The 18,622-nt window shown below is 43.4% G+C and overlaps 1 protein-coding gene across 1 annotated transcript in view; it reads right to left on the bottom strand.

Moving 5' to 3' along the window:
* Positions 1-18,622, bottom strand: part of IFT27 (intraflagellar transport 27) — a 112,023-nt gene that overhangs the window by 23,630 nt on the left and 69,771 nt on the right. The gene's annotated exons all lie outside the window — the stretch shown is intronic.

Below are 18,622 nucleotides of genomic sequence, written 5' to 3'. Positions count from 1 at the left end.
ATGGCTCCACCCTAGCCCCTATCAGACTACACTATATTAACCTTTGCACTGCTAGCCTATCCTGCTGATCAACCTTTGTGTATTAGCTTCCTGTTTCCTGTCGTGTGCTCTGCTTCCGATTTCCGTTACCGACCTTGGCGTGTTCTGACCATCCCTGCTTGCCTGTGACCCTGACCTATTGGCGTGTACCCGACTATTCTGTTCTGCTTGTGGCCCCGACCTTGGCTTTGTCCCTCACCATCCCTATCCTCCTGTTACCTACTGTGGGTGTGAGCTGGGGGACCCTGGGGGTCGCGACCTGGAGCCAGTTGCAGCCAAGACCATCTTCACCACTCGAAGCTCTGGTGAACACCAGCTGGCTCTTAGACTCCGCGCCCCGGGGAATCTTACGCTCTTACCCCAGTGGGATCTGTCCCCCGTCTGCAGCCGTCAGCCGTAGGGCCCACAGCCTTGCGGTGCATCCCCAACCCTACAGTGTGCACCTGTCACCTGGCCTCAAGGTGACCTGACAGTGTCCCTCAGCAGCAAGAAGCTCAGATCATCTCATGTAATCAGTCATCACCTGATGCTTGTTGCAGGATGGGTATTTAAGCCCTACCTATGCTCTTCCTTCCTGCCTTGGTGTTTGTCTCCATGTGCTCCTGACCGGCATTCCTGCATCCTGATCCTGGACCCTATCCCCGAGCCTGCAGTCTGATCCCTTCCTACCTGTTCGCCCTGTCTTCAGTTACCCTCTCTTTGTCCTGTCTTGTTCCCAGCTCCATCTGCTTGACCTCCCATGTATGACCCTGGCTCTGTTATAACCATGCTTCGCTGATCCTGTTTTCCTGTATGTACTTGGTTTGGGCAGTTGTTCATTGGGTGTCACTATTTGTTTGGTTATCTGGTTTGATTTACACAGTTTTGGTAAATTGGAGGTGCATTTACCTTTACTTACTTATTTTTAAATAAATTATAGTATTTTATACTTTACTTGTGTATGGTATTCTCTGTGGCAGACCACATATTTCTGGGCACACCTGTTTATGACACCAGTGCTCGTATGTTTACTGTGGGTAGTTGGCTGTGAATCCTTGCAGCTTCATAGCAACTGCTCACTGCGCAAGTGAAAGCCGCGCTGCATTTTTTTTTTATAGTGCCACAGTCTTCTGGGACCCGTGACATGTCCCAGGTGACTACAGGGGGAGGTGAGAACTTCCGGAGGATTGCAGCAGAAATCTGACTGGAGGTGGGAGCAGCTACCTCGGGTACCCCTGCTCTCCGACCTTCCCAAAAAAGTGCCATAATTAGAAGAGGAGTGAGTGGATGGCATCAAGTGAAATTTCCCCTTTTAGAGTGATGTTCTGTTTTAATTTGTTAGTCAAGTCCATCTAAACTTGCTTCTGCATCTAATGCCGCGTACACACAATCAAACAATCGGGTGGAAAAGTCCGGCAAACTCAAGTCCGCCGGACAATCCCCCCGTGTGTAGCCTCCGGCGGACTTTTTTTTACCCGAAAGTACGGCGGACTTAGAAAGTAGTTTTGCACTCCAATCTTCCCGCCGGACTTGCATTTTGGCGGACAATCCGGTCGTGCGTATGCCAGTCCGCCGTACTTTTGTAAATGAACGGACTTTTCCCGCCTGGAGAAAAGTCCGCTCATATTGAGCACGTCTCCAGGTAGGCGGGGCCCGCGAAGGATGCGTCACTGGCCCCGCCACCTGGTATGGACTTAAAGGGGAACCCCAGGTCCACATCAGACCCTTGTCTGAGCATGCTACCCGGCCAGCCAGGAAAGGGTGGACGAGCGAGCGCCCCCCCCCCCCTCCTGAGCCATACCAGGCCGCGTGCCCTCAACATGGGGGGTGCCTTGGGGAGGGGGGGGGCGCTCGGCCCCCACCAACCCAAAGCACCTTGTCCCGTGTTGATGAGGACAAGGGCCTCTTCCCGACAACCCTGGCCGTTGGTTGTCGGGGTCTGCGGGCGGGGGGCTTATCGGAATCCGGCTTTCTTCCTCGTCGGCGCCCTCTTCTTCCGACTTTGGGGGTCTTGTCCCCCTCTTCGGTTCTTCTTCTTCTGCTGGGCCACCATGCCTTCTTCTAGCTCTTTTACAGGCGGTGGCCGGTCTTCTGTCGTCGCCGCTTTCGCAGTCTTCTGTTCTTCTCTTCAGATGTTGCCTTGTCGCATCCTCCGCTCACAATGGCACCGACACGACGCGTGGCGACTTATATAGGGACATCACCGGATGATGTCCCCGCCCATTATGGTGTCACAGTCCCAGACTTATGTGACATCATAATAGGCGGGGACATCATCCGTGGATGTCCCTATATAAGTCGCTGCGTGCCTTGTCCCCGTCATTGTGAGCAGAGAGAGCGACGAGGCAACATCTGAAGAGAACAGAAGATTGCGAAAGCGGCGACAGAAGACTGGGCCACCGCCTGTAAAAGAGCTAGAAGAAGGCGCGGTGGCCCAGCAGAAGAACCGAAGAGGGGGACAAGACCCCCGAAGTCAGAAGAAGAGGGTGGCGGTGAGGAAGAAAGCCGGGCTCCTCCGCTAGCAAAAGAGCTAGAAGAAGATGGAGGAGGAGTCCGGCGAGAAGACCCCCGGAGCTGTGCAATAAACTATTTTAACCCTTGTGTACTTTATTTTACAGGTGAATGGGTAGGGGTACATTGTACCCCATACTCATTCACATAGGGTGGGGGGGCCGGTATCCGGGGGCCCCCTTATTAAAGGGGGCTCCCGGATTCCGATAAGCCCCCCGCCCACAGACCCCGACAACCAACGGCCAGGGTTGTCGGGAAAAGGCCCTTGTCCTCATCAACATGGGGACAAGGCGCTTTGGGGTGGGGGGTACAGCTCAGGAGGGGGGGGGGGGGGCGCTCGCTCATCCCCTTCTTTCCTGGCCGGCTGGGTAGTGTGCTCGGACAAGGGTCTGATGTGGACCTGGGGGGACCCCCACTCCGATTTTTTCGTCGTTGGGGTTCCTCTTTAAGTCCATACCAGGTGGCGGGGCCAGCGACGCATCCTTTGCGGGCCCCGCCTACCTGGAGACGCGCTCAAAATGAGCGGACTTTCCTCCGCGTGTGTGGGCGAATCCGTTCATTTCAAAAGTACGGCGGGTAGTCCGGCGGACTTAGTACGCAGTATAAGTCCGCTGAAAAAGTGGCGTGTGTGGGAAAGTAGCCCGTTCGGAAAGTCCGCCGGATAGTCCGCTACGTGTGTACGCGGAATAAGGCTACTATCTCACCGAATGACAATGCCGTTACCCAATGGTGTCTCCTTTGCTCCTCCAGGGTGGAGACACTGACAGGAAGTGTGTTACTGGCCATGTCACCAGGTGAAAATAAAGGTAAAAAGTCCTCATGCACACAGGGCATTTTTACTGATGCTTTTAGGAGCGTCAGGCTTTTTTTCTTTTTTTGCTTGCAGCTTCAAAACGCTCCATGTTATGCTATGTGTCCATTCACATTCTGGCTTTTAGAAGCTATTAGTGGAATAGGCGTTTAGAAGCTGTAAAAAAAAAAAACAATGGCCAGCGTGTTCAGAAGACCAGCATGAGAGCTGTAAAAATGCTTGACGCTCCTAAATGCATGTTAACTCTGATTACAGTGTTTAGCCGTGTCAAGCTTCCCTCCTTTCTCTTTGGCCCCCTCTTCCCTTTTCATCCTCCGATCGCACCCTTTTTTCCATCCCCTCCCAATTCTCCCCCCCCCCCCCATCCCCTTACCCCTCCTTTCCCACCCTCTTGTTTCCCCATTTGCTTCCCTTACACTATTCAACTTAATCTAAACATCATGTTCCTCTTTTGAACTTGGTATGCCAATATACAGATTTATACATCTGACAATATCTGCAAATATTGATGGACTTTAGAGGATTGAGTTGTGTTCCCCATGGACTTGGCTGACTAGGTGATAACAGTGTCTCACACATTGATTATACAGGTAACTATAATATTCACAAACATTTAGTTTAGTATAAAATAATTTATTAATTCCTCTGTTTAGGATACCTACGTTGGATATACCATCTGCATACTTTAAAATCATAAATGAATGTAAAATACTACATTATGAATTTAAAATAATATTCAAATATGTCCTTTAATCACAAGATAACACTGCAATAATAAAATGTATAAATGTCCTAATGAATGTTTGCAATCAATTACAGTACCTTCTAGACTTTAGAGGATTCAAGGCCCTGATGAAGCGGGCAGCCTGTGAAATGCACTGGCCAATATATGGAATCCTAAGGCCTAAAGATATACTACCATGGCCGTCACATGTGTGAATATGTTTATAACATATATGGTTTTAATGTCTTTCGATATAAAATAAAACTGTATGTAATTTCACATTCACTGAGTTGGTGTTTAATATAACCTAGAAGGCACAAAGTCCTATTCAATTTCATGTTTTTTGTATTGAACAGATAATGTTGTCGTGTTGTATCCAATTTTATCTTTTAGTTGCTATGATGCACTACAGCACTGGTCAATTTTTACTTCAGCGTGGGGGTTAACAAGTACATCTTAATGTGTATTGTACATTATAGTAAAAGGACAAGTTTTCCTCTGTGTGGGGTAAATGTATGCAGACTCCAAAGGAAACTGTATACACTTGCCTCGCACATGGGGGGGGGGATTCACTGGAAGAAGCCAATTGTATTTTTTTTTACTTAGTGCCAAGAGCCACAAGAGAAATAAAAAGACAAAAAGGCACCTTAGAAAAAAATGTATTCAAAGAAAAAACTTTTGTTAACCACTTGCCGACCAGCGCACGACGATGTACGTCGACAGAATGGCACGGGCAGGCAAATGGGCGTACATGTACGTCCCTTTAAATTTGCCGCCCTGCCGCTCTGGTCGGGACCCCCGTGAGTCCGGTCGCGGGACCCGCGGACTCGATCGCCGAGGGCATCCCCGCGATTGTCTCATGGAGCGGCCGAATGGAGAAGTGCCATTGTAAACAACATTTCTCCATTCTGCCTAGCAACTAGTGACGCTGATCTCTGCTCCATGTGATTGGAGCAGAGATCAGTGTTCACTAAATGAAAGCCCAACCCCCCCACAGTTAGTAACATGCCCCTAGGAACACTTAACCCCTACACTGCCACCCACTGGTTAACCCCTTCACTGCCAGTGTCATTTACACAGGAATCACTGCATTTATATAGCAGTGATTACTGTATAAATGACAATGGTCCCAAAAATGTGTCAAAAATGTCCGATGGGTCCCCCACAATGTCGCAGTCACAATAAAAATCGCTGATCGCCACCATTACTAGTAAAAAAAAAAATAATAAAAAATTATTAATAAAAATGCTATAAAACTATCCCTATTTTGTAAACGCTATAACTTTTGCGCAAACCAATCAATAATCGCTTATTGCGATTTTTTTTACCAAAAATATGTAGAAGAATACGTATCGGCCTAAACTGAGGGAAAAAAAATGTTTTTTTTATATATTTTTGCGGGATATTATAACAAAAAGTAAAAAATAATGAATTTTTTTCAAAATTGTCGCTCTATTTTTGTTTATAGCGCAAAAAATAAAAACCGCAGGGGTGATCAAATACCACCAAAAGAAAGCTCTATTTGTGGGAAAAAAAGGACGTCAATTTTGTTTGGGAGCCACGTCGCACGCAATTGTCAGTTAAAGCGACCCAGTGCCGAATCGCAAAAAGCGGTCTGGTCTTTGACCAGCAAATTGGTCCGGTCTGAAAGTGGTTAAAGGAAGTAAGCAGAGTTAATGCATAAACAAAATATATTACACGTATTGATCCTGTACTTTTGTCTCCGGTGATACGAAAAAATTAACTAATGTTTAAAAAATAAAATAAAAAAATAAATTAACCAATTGCAGATGGTCATAACACGTGCAGTTGAACGCAAGTCCATAAACTGAACATGTTGACTTGGATTATGTGGCTCCAGTTCAACAGTGCCTCTCTCCTTGTCCTGCAGAAAGTTATGAAATTTACACAACAGGCCAGTATCACTTTAATGGTATTTTCAATGTCCAGATGCATGCATGACAGGAGTACTCTCCACTTTGTGGTGCAGATGCTGAAGACACATTCAACAACCGGGGGAGGGGGGCATGGCTGAGTCGATAATTGAATAATTTTTGTTTCTGGCTATGACCGTAGCCACTGTATGGCCTCATTCGATTTTCTGCCAGTCCAAAGGCCTCATCTGCTATCATGACCGAGACTGGACTGGGTTCTTCTGTACAATGTAGAGGCCTGCTGGGTGAAATGTGAAGGCATCTTTCATGTAGGCGATGTCCAAAAGCCGACTTGCAAATGACACGGGCATTACCTTGGCTTTCAGGATAACAAAAATGTAAAATACCCGATTGTCACAAGCAGCCGCTCCTCCGGATACACACTTGTTTGCACCCAAGTGTTCATTCTTGCCAGCCTTGGTCTGAGCCTCTCCAGCAGGTCATCAAATGAAGAAATGAACATCCGAGAAGTTGAAAAAAACTTTCTGGATGCATGCGTAGTTGGGTATGCAAATTTGAAAAGTACCTCGAAAAGAGACTCTGGGATATAATAGGATGCTTCCAGAAACGATGACGATGGCTGCTTCTCTCCTCCTCCACCTGTCTCCCTCTCCTCCTCCGTAATGCAATCAGGATGGTCTCGTCGATTTTCCGAACATCAGGATCCATTACATTAATCAAATACTCAAATACTCGCAGATGCTCTCAGATACTCTCTCCCCAACCAAAATGGAGCAGAGTAATGACGATTATAACATATTTATTTATATGCATTGTAGAAAATTTGGGAGTGGAAAATAGAACAGGGAGTCTTTAAAAAAAAAAAAAAAGCTTTTAAGCGCGAACGTGGATAAACGCCTATTAATGCTTGTGCAAAATGTGGCTAAAAGCACGTTTTTAATGACACTTTTTCCTGACTGGCCTTGCAGCTCATTTTTTTTTAAATGCCCTATGTGCACGAGGACTAAAGAAAGAAAAGGAATGCAGCCACCACATTTGATGATTGGTAAGTGGCAATATATAAATATATTTAAGTTTTGTTTTAGGGATTAATACTGCTTTAACTCTCCAGCATCTACCAAAGTATATGTTTTGGGTTGACTGACCCTTTGATGGTTTTCAACCAACATTGCAGTTTAAAAGGCATCCATTTGCTGTTTTCAAACATAAAACATTCCATAATAAAATGTCTTTGCATTGCTCAGGTTCAATGGTTTGTGGCTTTCTGCTAATGTTCCTTCATGTGTTGCTCTTGGATACAAGTGAATAGCAGCTCTGTCATTAATTCCATCTTTGGATGCCGATAGCTTACAACACGTCTGCAGATAATTGATCACAGAGGTGTCAATTATATTCTACTGTGATTTTTGGGGTACTTAGCAACCTGTTAAGTCAATGTATGACCATTAATAATACAATAGGACTATAGTATTTCCACACAGCTACTTACACCCACATTCTGCATCTTGTTTGTTCACTTTCATACTATGACAAAGTGCTGTTTCTTCTTTTGTTGAAGGACACTTTTGTAAGTCAGTCAAAGTTGTTTTCAGAAGAGTACCTGACGGTTCTTTTTTTTTTGCACAAGCAGCTAAAACACAAACATTCATCCCTTTGACCATGAGCCCTGCAACCATAGAATTTTCATTGCTTAATTTACAAAATGCGAATTGCCAATCAACTTTTGCAGCTGTATTTGAAATTGAGATTTCTTTCAAGGTTAACTCCTTTTTCGTATAGTGTTCTTGTGATTTTTTTTGTACCACTGTAATATTTTAATTATATATGTCCCTAAAATAAATGTGGCTAGTAGGAAGTACTCCTATGCTGTAGATGTACACTTTTTTTTTTTACCCTACTCTTAAGAAACCTTGGAGTTCTGGCATGTGCTATACGCTAATGACCCAATTTCAGGCTGACTCATGTTATTAGTCATTCCCAAATCTTTTATACAAGTAGAAATAAGCAGATCAAATTTCTGTAGCATCTTGGCAGAGATTTTTCAGGATGGTGGGTATTTCACCCATCATTTTAAAAGGAAATATGCTGCAAATGCCAGTGCATTACATTTCAATGTTAGTAGTTTTAAGTCCAGGACTTTTTGCAATGAAAACAATGAAAATGAATTGCATAAGTATCTTTTTAACCTTGAACCTAGCTACCTTTTTCTTATTTCACACTCTTAACACTTGATATTTTCCCCCCTAACTAAAAACCTAATCTTAAAGAGGGAGTCCAGCCGAAAAAAAAATATTAATTTTAATTTTATTATTAATTATAAATACTACAGCTGCTGACTTTTAATAAATGCACCCCCCTCCCCTCTGAAAGGTGCCAACTGTGGCAGCGGAGGGTTCTGATGAGAGGAAGTTCCACTTTAGGGAAGAACTCCACTTTAATGCCCAACTCTAGCCAAAACGTCTTTTTATATTTTTGATGGTGGGAAAGGGTTAGAATCTGTCAGATTTTCATTTCTGTGCATCCTTTGGGGAGATTCACCCTGCATCCTGTTCCAATGATACTTTTTAACAGGGACAGAAAGTGAGAGATAAGTTTACAGTGGTCAACAAAAACAATGGCCAAAAATCTTCCACTGGGGATCCAAAGACAGCTTTAAATAATGGGATTTGCTCTCTTCCTGTTGTTTCTTTAGAAAAGGAAAAAAAAAAAAAAAGGGGGGGGGGGGACATCTCTCCAGTGGGGATTGACAAATTGTTACAATGTTTATCAACTGATAAAGAATGCTTTGATTCTTGGCAGATTCACAGTTTTTCTCTTCCTTTCTTTTGAAGGCTGTGGCTTCAGAAGAGCAGAGAGAATTCTTTGCATAGAATTGTGCAACACTTTAGTCAAGATCGCGCTAACGATTCCTGACAATTAATTATGCAGCTCTACTGGATATACAGTGAAACAAACGAGGAGGAGGACATCAGAGGAGCCCACCCTGCATACCCCAGCATATAGGGGTCGGCAAAACTTGACCTAGTAATAGAGGTCAAAGATAGAGGTGAGCACATTCGTTGAGAGGTGGTGGGGCGCACCGAAGCATCAGCACTTTTTTGATTACAGATTATCCTAATTACATGGACTCACCTATGAATTGCTTATACATGCTGCACTTTTAAGGATTTTTTTCGGTTTATGCGATTTATGCTGCGACTGTTTTTTGCGATTATGCCATTTTGTTGCGATTTTTTCACAGTACACATGGCGTTTCACATTTATTTGCACTGTTATTAGAGTACATCTAGGCACAAGTGTTTGATGTTATGCAATTGATATCTATATATGATCCACCAATACTATTCACTAAGGACAATAAGAAGGAAGATTTCAGACTTTGTTTGCACTTACGCGATTTTATTATAAGATTGTGATGTCGCGATTATGCTATTTTGTTGCAATTTTTTTCAAAAGTATACATTTTGTTTCACATTTCACTTATATTTGTGTATTCACCAATATTATTTACCAAAGACACTAAGGAAGAAGGTTTCTGATTTCTGGAAGTTAATTGCGCCATGCTTTTCACTCATAATTCTCTACTCAACCTGTCTCCTTTATGCTTTGGGGGATGAAATCTCTGTTGCGGAATGACTCCCTGATGAAACCTCTCTCTACTATATACAAAGCCCTTCAACCTACGATACATGGTGGACTTGAGAAACCTTTATTGTGCTGGCGTGGGGCCGTCCTGGAGTTAGATTCCGAGGATGTCCAGAGCCATGAAAACCTAGCTAGGCTTGCTACTATTTTTTTCCCGCAAATCTATATTACTCAACTGGAAATCCCCTCAAGCCCCTACAGTTGATTTCTGGAAGTCCATAGTCAATAAGATGGTGCCACTATATAAATATACTTATGAGTCTAGAGCAGGGATTTCCAAAATATGGCCTGCAGACCACTCTCACTTCAGGGACCGTTCTCTTTAAACTTTGTTGGGTTGGGGGACGTTCGCTGCATACTCCATTCCCCCCGCACTGTACAGAGCAAGTCCTGCAAACTTACAAAGCCTGCCCCTCCCGACACCGTACTGTGCTATTGGTTGCTAGGACCACCTAGCAACCGATGGAGTACTTCATTAGAGTCCTTTTGTTACAACGTCTTTTACACAGGGTGCCTATGTAAATCGCAGGACCAGAGCTGTGAGGTGCACCATATCAGATATTTCAGAAGCACAAGCTAGAGATTTCTGATGGGGAGGCAAATGTGCTTGGGGGGTTCTGAGGGGGACAAAAAAAAAAAAAAAAAAAAAAAAAAAAAGTACATGGTGGGCTATGAGGGGGACATAAAATGTACACGGGGGGCTGTGATGAGGAAAAAATGTTCGGGGGGCTCAGAAGGGTACATAAATGTGTGTGAGGGGACATGATGGGGGTGCTCTGAGGGGGACATAAATTTACATGGGGGCAAAAAAGTACATAGGGGCGCTCCGAGGGGGATAAAAAAAGTACATGGGGGGCTCTCAAGGGGACACAAATATACATGAGGGGCTCTCAAGGGGACACAAATGTACATGAGGGGCTCTCAAGGGGAGACAAGTGTACATGAGGGGCTCTCAAGGGGACACAAGTGTATGTGGGGGGCTCTGAGCAGAGACATAAATCTGTACATGGGGGGGCTTTGAGGGGGACACTAAATGTACATGGGGAGCTGTGATAAGGACATAAATGTGTGTGAGCGGGCTGTGATGGGGACATAAATGTGCATGGGGGGCTCTGAGGGGGACAAAAAAAAAAGTACATGGGGGGGTCTGAGGGGAACAAAAAAAAAAAAAAAAGTAGTACATGTGGGGGCTCTGAGGGCGACAAAAAAAGTAAGTGGAGGGCTCTCAAGGGGACACAAATGTACATGGGAGACGCTGAGCAGAGAAATAAATGAATACGGGGGGGGGGGGGGGGGCTCTGAAGGGGACACTAAATGTACATGGGGGGCTGTGATGAGGATGTAAATGTGCCTGGGAGGGCTCTAAGGGGGACATAAATGTGTGTGAGGAGGCTCTGAGAGGGACACAAATGTGCATGTGGCTGTGATGGGGACATAAATGTGTTTGATGGGGTCCATGAAGGGGAAACACAAATAAGTGGGAGGCTCTGATGGTGACACAAATGTGAGGGGAACTCTGGGGATAGAGATGTATAGGGATACGCTAAAGGGAGCAAAGGTGCAAGGCCCCGGGGCATGATGCCGGCAAAGGATACAGGAGCACCATCCAGCACCGCTGCCAGTTGCCTGGCAAATTCTTTTCTATTCTGCTGCTGCAGTTTCAATTATAACTAACACATTTTTTTCGGCACTCAAATTTGTTTAAAATTTACAATGTGGCCCTTGAAGTAAGAAGTTTGGAGACCCATAGTCTAGAGGATGCCCCAGTAAATTCTCCAAGGTCCTGGAAAATCAAACACATGAAGGTGGCTATCTAACCCATGATGTAATGAATAGAGCTCTGTGTCCCGTGATGTAATTTCAAGAAAAGGATTTTACAGGTAAGCCGTTTTAAAAAAAAAATCCTATTTTAATTAATACTTTATATACCATTACATTATCCCTATGCTCCCAATGCTAATATATACATAATGAGCTAACAAGAATTATTTTATATTATATATATATATATATATATATACAGTGGTGTGAAAAAGTGTTTGCCCCCTTCCTCATTTCCTGTTCCTTTGCATGTTTGTCACACTTAAGTGTTTCGGAACATCAAACCAATTTAAACAATAGTCAAGGACAACACAAGTAAACACAAAATGCAATTTGTAAATGAAGGTGTTTATTATTAAAGGTGAAAAAAAATCCAAACCATCATGGCCCTGTGTGAAAAAGTGATTGCCCCCTAAACCTAATAACTGGTTGGGCCACCCTTAGCAGCAACAACTGCAACCAAGCGTTTGCGATAACGTGCAATGAGGCTTTTACAGCGTCCTGGAGGAATTTTGGCCCACTCATCTTTGCAGAATTGTCCTAATTCAGTTACATTAGAGGGTTTTCGAGCATGAACGGCCTTTTTAAGGTCATACCACAACATCTCAATAGGATTCAGGTCAGGACTTTGGCTAGGCCACTCCAAAGTCTTCATTTTGTTTTTCTTCAGCCATTCGGTGGTGGACTTGCTGGTGTGTTTAGGATCATTGTCCTGCTGCAGAACCCAAGTTCGTTTCAGCTTGAGTACACGAACAGATGGTCAGACATTCTCCTTCAGGATCTCTTGGTAGACAGCAGAATTCATAGTTCCTTTTATCACGGCAAGTCTTCCAGGTCCTGAAGCAGCAAAACAGCCCCAGACCATCACACTACCACCACCATATTTTACTGTTGGTATAATGTTCTTTTTATGAAATGCAGTGTTCCTTCTACGCCAGATATACTTGGACACACACCTTCCAAATAGTTCCACTTTTGTCTCATCGGTCCACAGAATGTTGTCCCAAAAGTCTCGGGGATCATCAAGATGTGTTGTGGAGAAATTGAGACGAGCTTTGATGTTCTTTTTGCTCAGCAGTGGTTTTCTCCTTGGAACTCTGCCATGCAGGCCATTTTTGCCCAGTCTTTTCCTGATGGTGGAGGCATGAACGCTGACCTTAACTGAGGCAAGTGAGGCCTGCAGTTCCTTGGACGTTGTTGTGGGGTCTTTTGTGACCTCTTGGATGAGTCGTCGCTGCGCTCTTGGGGTAATTTTGGGCGGCCGGCCACTCCTGGGAAGGTTCACCACTGTTCCATGTCTTCGCCATTTGTGGATAATGGCTCTCACTGTGGTTCGCTGGATTCCCAAAGCTTTGGAAATGGCTTTATAACCCTTTCCAGACTGATAGATCTCAATTACTTTCTTTCTCAATTGTTCCTGAATTTCTTTGGGTCTCGGCATGATGTGTAGCTTTTAAGGATCTTCTGGTGGACCTTACTGTGTCAAGCAGCTCCTATTTAAGTGATGCCTTGATTGTGAACAGGTGTGGCAATAATCAGGCCTGGGTGTGGCTAGAGAAATTGAACTCAGGTGTGGACAACCAAAGTTATAGTATGTTTTAACAAGGGGGGCAATCACTTTTTCACACAGGGCCATGATGGTTTGGATTTTTTTTCACCTTTAATAATAAACACCTTCATTTACAAATTGCATTTTGTGTTTACTTGTGTTGTCCTTGACTATTGTTTAAATTGGTTTGATGTTCCGAAACACTTAAGTGCGACAAACATGCAAAGGAACAGGAAATGAGGAAGGGGGGCAAACACTTTTTCACACCACTGTATATATATATATATATATATATATATATATTTTTTTTTTATATGGTATTGCTGAAATATGCCATGTAGCATCCCCACTGTTACCGGGACTTGTAGTCCCATATATTGTTTCTTAGTTGTATTCTTATTTTTGTATTTTTTAAATATTTAGTATTATGGCATTATACATTGGTTATCCACTTTATTATCAATCTCCCCGCTTCCTTTCCTTATTGTGGTTTTAGCCGACACTTGGTATTCATTTCTTGCTTACAACTCAGTTTAACATCGCTGGCACCCCGCCCCTTGTCACACCCATTTTCCTATATCTGTGATCCAGCAAAGACTCATCTCCATCGGCATGAAGAAGAAGCCTATCAGATACTCTGAAACACGTCCTGCCCAATAGACGTCACTTCCGGCCCGTGCGCTCCATGCTGGTTCTGGGCGCATCTGAGGTGACATCCACGAGTTCAGCGTTCCATGCTGGTTTACTACAACACAGCTATCTCTCCACTGGTCTCCTGTCACGCGGTTTCCCTCTGCTGGACAGCTGGCATCAACACCTTGCTGCGGACCTGACCATCCTAGGACTACACCTACTGCTGGACTTCTTTACACATATGATGAGCTTTTTACTTCTACCTCTAGTAAGGTTTTTTTTAACCCTTTGGGTAAAAAAGTCCTAATGCTGCTGCATTTAGAGGCTTATTTTTTATCCTGTTACTGAGTAGTGTAGCTGGCTGGCTGCGGAATGAGGGAGTGTGATTTATGTTGAAGTGGGCTTGTTCACATTTAACATGTACAGGCCTAGTGTACCCTCCCACATTCCCTCCAATTCCCAAAAATTCATGGGAAATGTAGTTTGATTATGGTGTAGAGAGAGAGAGAGAGAGGAGAGGATATCATGGAAGGATATCATGTAATTCCTGTTCTAACAACTCCTTCTTGGCAGAATAGCTGCTGAATTTTTTTGAATTATTGAGAATTCAATTAGACTTTTCTCTTCAAAAGTATGGAATTTTACAAATGTAATAACTGTTTAGTGTTTTGCGTAGGGGGGGTGTACTAATGGGGGATTTTTTGCCAATCCTGGAGTTCTGCTTTAAGGATTCTTGTCTGTCTCTTGGCAAACTTGAAGTTTCAGCTCCCTCCATATATTTTCGATTAAGGTCTGGAGACTGACTAGGCCACTCCATGACCTGAATGTGCTTCTTTTTATGCCACTCCATTGTTGCCTTGGCGGTATGTTTTGGGTTATTGTCATGCTTCAAGACCCATCAACTAACCCATATTCAGTGTTCTGGCTGATGAAGAAGGTTCTCATCCAAGATTTTACAATACATGCCCCTGTCCATTGGCCTTTCAATGCGGCAAAGTCGGCCTGTACCTTTAGGGTACTTTAGGGGCTTCAAGACAGTGGCTGATTTTTCAAGGTGCAAGCTTTGGGGCTATCATCTGTATCTATCCTTCACTACTAGCTTTGTTACTGACCTGTAGCAAGCTTGTGCATACCAGCTGTTGGAACTCTAAATAAACTCATTAAAGAGTAAGTAAACCCTGATGGGTTTACTTCCTCTTTCATCCCCTGCGAAGGTAAAGCATAATGGACTACTATGCATCGCATAGTAGCCCATTATGTGTCACTTACCTGACACAGGAGCCAGCGAAGTCACCGCTGTCCCCTGTAGTCCGGCGCATCCATCTTCTCGGTGGGTCTCGCTGCTCCGCCGCTGTCATTTGGCGAAGCCGCGATGACGTCAGTCCCACGCATGCGCACAGGAGCCGCCACTCGCAGCATATCGCCGTTGACCGCGGCACGCCGCTGACAGCGGTGCATGTCTTTCGGCAAATATCTCCTAAACCGTGCAGGTTTAGGAGATATTTCTTGGACCTACAGGTAAGCCTTAATCTAGGCTTACCTGTAGGTCAAAGTTGGTTGTAAGGGTTTACAACCACTTTAATATAGTAAGAATAGGGACTACTGCTATGGAGCATGCACTTTTAAAAACAGGCCAGCCATGATATCTCATATTTTGTTCCCCTGACAGGTTCCCTTTTAAAACCGTGGCCACTAGTCTTGGGGCTTATAATGTGGCCCCTCAGAATGTATTTACTTGAAAACACCAGTTCGTTGAATTTGCCTGGATCCACTGATCACTAGAGCATCAGTCCCAAATCTGCTGATGAATAGAACTTGTCCAGAATCTGCTGATTAATTGACCGGCTTCCTGAGTGTTAAGGATTAGCTGTCCTGTACAAGAACTGAGCACTCACCACATTTAAGAATGATTTATTTTATACTCCTGTTAGAAAGCTAGCTTTTCATATATCTGTGAATTAACGTTGATGTAACAGAGTGTAAACCGTTTTACACTTATTAACTCATTAGGTTTCATCAACTGTATATAGCATTGTGTATACAAAACATTTAGATGTTAATTTAGATTTAGTGTTATGCTGGGTCTCTGTATTAAGTACAAAGGAACCATGCAATTTTCTTTTCTAAATCAAATTAAAGGCATATAATGCCTTATAATAAGAATGGTGGTATCTGTAAAATTCAGAAAATATATACTTATTGTACTTGTTTAGGAAAAATGTCTTACAAAGTCTCTACCCAACTGCAAAAAAAGCTATGCCACAGCAAAAAACAAACCAACAAAACAAAAACAGAAGTATATCTCTGCACATATTTCTAAAGCCCCATACACAGGATCAGACTTTGTACAAACTTTCCCGTGGACTTTTGTACAAAGGGCGTTGGCCGTAAGTTTGTATTGCAAACACATGATCAGACCTTTTTAGGCAACAAACACGAACGTAATGACGTTTCAACGTACTGACGACATTTCAAAAGAGGACGTTCAATTACTCCAGTGCCACCTAACTTCTGTATTGTTGTCTGATCTTTTGCATTGGCTCTGAGCATGCGTGTTTGTACCTTGTACAAAAGTCCGATGGTTTTGCGTACACACGATCGGACTTTGCTCCATCAGACTTATGTTGTCAAAAAAGTTTGTCCGTTCGCACAGCCAACAAAAGTCAGGTGAAAACCGAAAACACACGGTCGGATGTTGCTCCAAAACAGCCAATTTGCATGTTTGTTGTCAAAAAGTCTGATCGTGTGTACGGGCCTTAAGTTTAATCTCGTTTAGTCTTGGTTTACACTGGTGAGATGGGGGAACCAGCAGGATTCCTGTGTGGGTTCCCGCATCGCATCTGACTCGCAGGCAGTTCACACTGACATGTGCGAACCACTGCGGGTGTCAAAATAAAGTTAATGAATCGGTTCGCAGAACACAATGCAAACTGTGGAATCGGATTGCATAGGTCTGAACACCTATGCTATACGATTCCAATAGGGACCAAAAAAAGGGTCCTGCACCATTTTGGTGCGAACGTGATGGGATTTCAGCCATAAAACTGTATTGCTGAATTTGCATCGCACATACATCGCATGTGATATGCACAGCAATGCACCGAGAATCACATGCGATGTCTGGCAATGCACAAGTGTGAACCCAGCCTAAAAGTACCAAGTACAGAAAAATATCCGTCTACATAAGTTGTACCGGTTTATCCGCAGCCATTTTTTTCTGTAGATCTTCTAAAAACACAGATCAAATGATTTCTTTTGTCAGCTCTAGTAACGGGGGGCATGGATCTGACATCACACACAGTGCAGAGCCAGAGCACAGAGTTCTCCGATAGCTGAGTGGAGGGACACACGTCCCTCCACACATGCTCTTAGAAAAATACACAAAGCTAAGGCTATGAGTCACCTGCTGTGTGCTGGAGGTGGGTGAGCCGTCTTCCCTGCTGGCTGTTGTGTCTGGAAAAAATGGTCAGAAGTTACTCATGTCAGCAGAGAGGACAGATCCGAGACGAGCCACACTTGAGGCTTTGGATTTAGGCTAGTACACACTATAGCGGGATGTGCTTTGTTCATTTTTCATGTCTAAGGTTTTTACAACCACTTTAAGTGCTTACTGGATTTCTGCCAAACACGTGTTTCCTGTACTTGCAGCATTTGTAAAAAAAGACAAAACATGGAAAAATGTGCATGTATTGCAAATATGTACTAAATAATATTATTTATATATATTTTTTTTATTTTTTTTTTGCTCAGAGAACCAGTTCACCCATTTACCTTATATCAGGAATCCCTGTTGTGGACTAGTTTGTAATGCAGCAGAAGTATTCATTCATACACACACCTACTGTGGGGTTCTTGTGATCTTTCACATACAGAAAACCTGATGTACTGTCAATACTTATGTTTCTTACAGCCATAAGATTGAATCCTATGGTCTGGCAATACTCATATTGAAAATGACTTCATTTACAGACTGACATATGTTGTCCCTGTCCAATGGAATGTCCTGCCAGTTTTTTCTGGAAATGTTATTAAGCTATGCAATATAATACCAGCTTTACTCACACATGTGTACTTATGATTTTAAAGTGGTTTTAAAGGCAAACTTTTTTTTTTTTTTACCTTAATACAATTTCTCACCAATACCATGCCTTCATCCCAGGCATCCCCAAACACTTCTAGGCTTCTGTCAGTTAACTTCTGTGAGGTAGGAGTGGGGGGCATGGCTGAGCCACGCTGTGCGAGTCTAGGGATGCACACAGCTCGGGTCAGGAGTCTTCCTGCACAACTGCCCCCTCAGCACACAGCTTGCTGTTAGGGCACTAAGAGAAGAGGAGGAGCCAAAAGCTCTGATGGGAGACTCGAGAAGAGGTAGTAAGCTACCACTCTGTGCAATTTCATTGCACAGAACAGCCAAGTATAATATGTTTTCTTATTTTAAATGTATAAAAAATAAGAAGCTTTTTTTTTTACAACTACTTCAAACATCACATTAAAGCTGTGTTTGAATGGATTCATCTGGAATATTTCTGACCTACCATTTAGCTTATGAGGTTTAGAGAACCTAACAAACCTTCCTTGCTTACATGACATAAGCATTACAAGTAGGTTCTGAAATGGCCCTTACCTAACGTTTATCTATTATAATATAAGGTTACTGAAAATGATCCATCTTAGCCACATATGCATAAACATTAGGGCACAATAATATGCAAGCGTCTTCAAACAAGACAGAAAGAAATGAACAGTTTTGCCCCGTATGCCACTAATCATAATTTATCTGTAAATATTCTAAATTCATAAATGCATACTGCAGATTATTACTGCTACTTACAAACTGTTTAAATGTGTTACTAAACCCAGGACCATGCATTCAATATATCTGGTCTCCCACAGTACACAGAACATGGAAATGCAACTATTTTAGTAAATATAAACTGCCAAATGCCTTTTCTAATCAGCAGTATATAGCAGTCTTGTGACTTCTATCGGTGTCTGGCCCAGCACTGGTTAAAGCT

This window comes from Lithobates pipiens, unplaced genomic scaffold (assembly GCF_037356315.1).
Source record: "Lithobates pipiens isolate NorthernLeopardFrog02 unplaced genomic scaffold, aLitPip1_a1.2 Scaffold_23, whole genome shotgun sequence".
NCBI lineage: Eukaryota > Metazoa > Chordata > Amphibia > Anura > Ranidae > Lithobates > Lithobates pipiens.
Note: the sequence above shows the minus strand (reverse complement) of the source record. Positions and strands in the feature narration are given on the sequence as shown.